Consider the following 5,471-nt stretch of genomic DNA (forward strand, 5'->3'; position numbering starts at 1 on the left):
GCACAATATGGCACCCTTTCATGTGCACTCCTGGCGAGCTGCCGTATGCACTGATGCATAAACACATTAACAGGGGTAAGAGACGAAGTTATTGCGCAAGCCACGTGATGCTTTTAACATTTTGTATCGGTCAATGTTTCTGTCGTCACAGCTGATAGAAGTTTCTTTAGTGTAAGTTGGTTAATCACGTTGCGACAACAGCACAAGAAGCAAGGTCAGAATAGTAGGAGAAAACACAGCAAGATGGCATACTGAGGAGGCAAGGTAGACAAGAATGTAAGGATTTAATGACATCGAAGAGGCCAGCCCTGCTATTCACAGGACTTGGTGCTTTGAATGAGAAGAGTTAATGAAATTGTAAAGGAAGAGGTGGATGCAGCATGCTTACAAGAACAAACACAAAAATAAAAGGACACAAATAGGAATAATAAACACATACACGCACAAGCACTCACATATTCACACACATGCACACAAACGCGAGCGCGAAAAATAAGATCTAAGATGCAAAAAAGGGAAAAATAACAAATATAAACAAACACGCAAGAAAACATGCACACACATTTAATGCAGACGCGAGTAGAGGTATTAGGAGTCAGTTCACAAGCAGCTGTGCCTACTTTGTCGTACTTTTATTTGATGTGCATAATGGCTCTGTTGCCTTCACTGTCTTGGAATTGTTTTAGTAGCAACATATCATAACAATCGAAAAGCAGCGCAAAGCTGTGTTGTGGGAAAGCAAGTCGAGCGCTGGCAGCACAACTGATGTGCGATTGTGTCACAGCAGGCATTCTGCAGCTGGCGCGTAGTGAGTGAAGAATTCTAAGCCATACACAGACGCGAATTCATGCCAAGCTCCCTTGTAAAGGCACCAGTGTATCGGTCATAATTTTATATTAGTACTTAGGCTGACATTAAGGAGACAAACACTGCTCCCACACGCCTGGCCGTTAATAATCCAATGACATTCGCTCAAGCAGCGCGTGTTAGTCACTGATTGTTAGCACTGGTGGAAAGTGACCAATCGACGGTGCTACACAACACTCGAACGACGCCCTGCTAGACGCTCGGCTATCTTATCATACTGCTGCCAACGATGGATCGTTTGCACGCTGAGCTGGCAGCAACAAATCTTTGCGTTGGAGGTTGCTTCCGCAAATCTTTTCGGTTGAGGAACTCGTAGGTTGGTTTCATCCGCGCACGCTTTTCTCATTTACCCTGAGAATGGTTTTGCTCCATCACTTCGCCACGTCCGTCGTGAAACGCAGGGGCACAGTACACTAACACACCCGCCGCTCACAGTAGGTACCAGACATTGGCAAATTCTCCTCGTCGTAACTTCACTTAGGAACAAAACAAAACACCGTAGAACAAACACGCACGATGTTTGCAGCGGTGTGCCGCTGCGGGATTCTGTTTCCAGACGAAGCGCAGCGCAGTGCAGTCACCGATGTTCGCTGTAACCTTTTTTCGTCGCCTCACGTCTCAGAACAAACGCACGCAGCACAAGTTGTGCATCGTAAGCTTGCAATAATATTTCCGACATGACAGACGCCCACGAACAATTCGAATTCACTCTGACGAAGGGAGACGCACACAGCTGACGCGATTCGGCCCAGTTCGAAGCGAGGGCGGCCATGTTAGGCATGTTCTCCGTCGGCGGGGTCACCGGCCGTCCGGCTCATGACGTCACCTGAAGTGCGCGCCTATTGGCGGAAGCTCGTGTGCATCCGCCTTTGAGGGGCAAATGCCGCTGCCTTCTTAAGCATAGCCGTCTTAAGGCTGCTGTGGAGCACCGGCGCAGTGGCAGCGAAGTCACGTGATGCGTTGCTACGGCAGCGGCGCCACGTGTTTTTGACGGCATGCTCCGGCTGCTGAGCGAAATGCAAGTCTTCCTTTTGATTTGGCATATGCCCCCACATAGGGGCAGGACTGAACCTGACGATAGTGCAATGTCAGGACAACCCATGGCGCTGAAGAAGCGAGCTCCTCACCAGCGCCCAGCGACAAAAATAAGTTCAATATCCAAGGCCCTGTAGGACCATACCAGATATCAAGCTGATAAGAACAGATTTCTACGAAAAGAGAAGTTTATTACTCTCAAACAGCAAGGTCCACCAAAACAATAGTGCACTCAAAGGCAATCGTACACTGGCAGCCCAGTTTGGCTCTCCATTACAAAATAAAAAAGGGAGAGCTCACAAAGCTACAAATTCAGGAGCAAATATCACAGTGATGTCACATGTACAGAGGGTGTCAATATTTAAAACGCACAAAAAAAGGGGGGGGGGGGGGCAAGCTAGTAGAGTAAGGCCCTCATCTCTAGCCTGCCCTCGGTAACTACAAAGAATCGTGTGTGCCAGCCCGTAGAAACAGCGCCTCGCCATCAATTGCTAGCCGGCCAGACAAATATCCCCAGATGACGAGGCGCAGGTTCTGCAGCGCTGGGTACATAGCCCGGGCTGGGGTTCGACGAGCCTCAGCGAGGCAACGTCGACGCCACAAAACAAACATGGTGGCGGCCACCACTAAACGAGCAAAGGGGCCACGTTGACGCCTGGCCCCTCTACCGACGCGAATCTGGAACATCCGCGCAACTATGCGCCACATCGATTTCGCGACCGCGCACTGGTGAAATACATGATTCGGCGTTTCCTGGGCGCCGCAATTTGCGCACTGCTCGTCAGGGACGATGCCCCACGTGGCCAAGCGCTGGCGCGTTGGAAGGACGCCCCAACGTCTGAGCCACTCGAAATCTCGAACCTCATCTGGCAAGCTGGCAGCTGCCCAGGATCGCCACCTAGACACCGAGCACTTGGTCTGATCATCCTGAGCGAGGCGGCTGCAACAGACCACTTCGCTCACCCGAGAGGCAGGGGTATCTAGAATATCAATGTCGGGGGCATCACACTCTAAGGCGGACTTCAAGCCCGCCACTGCCCTGTAATAGGGAGACGGCCTCTCCGCTTGCGGACCTGAGTAGCGGACGGACGAAAAGACGCGGAGCACAGAACCCATCCAATACAGCATGAGACCACGGCCCAGGTACCAGTCCGCGTCCAAAAGACTCAACACAAGTCTAGCTCCCAGGACCCGAGCAACGGTGAGGACGGATGGGAGGCCTAGGCCTCCCCTGCTAACTGGCAGTTCAAGGAAGCGGCGAGCAACAAGTGCTTGGCCACCATCCCAAATAAAGGTCACAATAAGGGACGCGAGCCGTCCCGCTGTACGGCGCGGCATTGTTGCCACCCGCGCGACATAAAAGGCGAAGGCGCAAACTCGCGTCTTAACGGCCGTCGCCTTTGACTTCAACGAAAGGTGGTAGGGCGCGGCTTCCGCGAGCGCCCGCGTCGCACGCGACAGTACCTCCTCCCAGGCGCGGGGAGAGACTCCCTCCGGCTCGAACAAGACCCCCAGAACTCGCACAGCGTCCACGAAGGGAACCGCCGCGGGCAGGGGGCCCCGAAAAGAGCCAAATGCGAGAGCGCTGCTCTTGGTCGGGTTAAGTTCGGCACCTGAGAGGGAGGCGTATTGGTCAAAAAGCCGCAGGAAAGCCAGGAAGCTGTCCGCGTCCCTGGCAAAGACGGAAATGTCGTCCGCGTAGGCGGAGACAACGACAGACTCCTGACCAACCATGGGGAAGCCGCGAATGCGCCTGTCCGACACCGCCCTTCGTAAAAGCGGGTCGAGTGACAGCACAAAGAGCGCCGGCGAAAGCGGGCATCCTTGCCGCACTCCCCGCGTCACCGCGAACTCGCCGGCAATAGTGCCGTTCATAAACAGCTCGCTTCTCAGTCCGCTGTATAGCAGCTCGACGACCTGGACGAAATCCTCCGGCAGGCCAAAGCAGCGCAGCACTGCGAAAAGGTAGGCGTGCTCCACGCTGTCAAACGCTTTGGCCTGATCGAGCGACACAAAGACTCCGTTGACCTGTTTAGCGCAGGCGTAAGCAAATACGTCCCGCGTTAATGTAAGCGAGGCGAAGACAGATCGCCCCGGAACAGCGCACGACTGGAAGGGGCTCACCAGATTGCCTAAAAATGTCCGCAACCGCCTGACCAGCAACGTAGCAACCAGCTTGTAGTCGCTGTTGAGGAGAGTAATGGGCCTCCAGGACCCGGGCTGCGATGGTGGCATGCCATCCTTCAACAGTAACACAATCCGACCAACACTGAAAGAGGCTGGCTTCTGCCGCGACACTAAAAGGCTATTCACCAGCCGGAGTAGGAAGCTCCCGACGATGTCAAAAAAAAGCAGAGTAGAAGCCTGCCACTAAGCCGTCTGGTCCGGGAGCGGTGGACTGGTTCATCGCCCGCAAGGCTTCGCGAACTTCCTCTATCGTTGCTGGGGAACAAAGCACACTGCGAGCTTCGTCTGAGAGCTGGGGAAGCGAACCGCAAAACGTGGCGACCGCTCCTTCAAAGTCCTGAACTGGCAGGCCTCGCGTCTGTTACGTCTCGCCTACGACGCGCGGTATAGCCGGCGCGGATGCAACGGACGCCGCGGCTTCGTTCAAAGCGGCGGTCATTTGGACCCGTTCAGTGCTGCCGCAACGCCTCCCGCCAAACGCGTCCAGGCAGGTTTCAATGCCACGTGTCGTCGTGTGTGTGTGTGTGTGTGTGCATGTTGGTGCCCACGCTTGTCAAAGCGCGGCAGCCGGGGAGAGGAGCTCCCCAACTGGGAGGCGAGGAGGTCTGACCGGCGCCGGCCCGGCGGACGCGCCCGCCACGTCTCGACATGTCCGCGCGTCGCCGTCTAGTGCGACTCATCCCGAGGCGTTCCTTCTTGCCCTCGACTCCGTGGGTATAAAAGCAGCTGCCCCGGACGCCAAAGAGAGACTTCGATTCCTTCCTTCGAGTAACGTGGTCGCCCTGACCGGCTGCTCTTTTGGCGATGCCAGAATAAACAAGTTGTTCTGTTGCCAGTCGACTCATCCTTTGCCGGGACCTTCGGATGTTTCCAGCTTTGCCCCAGGCCGCCAGGCCAACGCTACCCTTGGGGCTTGCAACCCAGATGCAACAACTGGTGGCAGCGGTGGGATCCCGACAACGGAGGCCAGCAGCGAAGATATGCGGTCAACTGTATGCTGAGCAGCACAACGACCATCCGGGAGCAGTGCAACGAGCCCTGTGTGATGACTGGTTGCCTGCAGCGGAACGACTGCGCTGAATTCTTGGCTGCGAGGTTTGGTGAGTGCGGGACTTTCTTCTTCTGAGTTTTGCCAGGCTTTTGTTAGTGTCAGAAACAGAGCTGGTAATTGTGTTGTCGTTGCTGCCGGGTTAGTTTGCGGCAAGACAATAGTAGGCAGTAGAGAAAGCAGCATTCGGAGCAGCCATGGATTTGAAGTCGTTGCGCAAACCGAAATTGCTGGAGCTTGCAAGAGAGTTGGGTCTGGATATCTCAGACAAACTCAGAAAACCAGAACTGCTAAGGGCTATTCTTGAGTTGGAGGCTGAGGATGACGAGCTGTC

General features: G+C 54.5%; 1 pseudogene; it reads right to left on the reverse strand.

Moving 5' to 3' along the window:
- Positions 1 to 1,922: 1,922 nt before the first annotated feature.
- Positions 1,923 to 2,094, reverse strand: LOC144099646 (U2 spliceosomal RNA; annotated as a pseudogene).
- Positions 2,095 to 5,471: the final 3,377 nt, after the last annotated feature.

Source organism: Amblyomma americanum, chromosome 7 (assembly GCF_052857255.1).
Source record: "Amblyomma americanum isolate KBUSLIRL-KWMA chromosome 7, ASM5285725v1, whole genome shotgun sequence".
Taxonomy (NCBI): domain Eukaryota; kingdom Metazoa; phylum Arthropoda; class Arachnida; order Ixodida; family Ixodidae; genus Amblyomma; species Amblyomma americanum.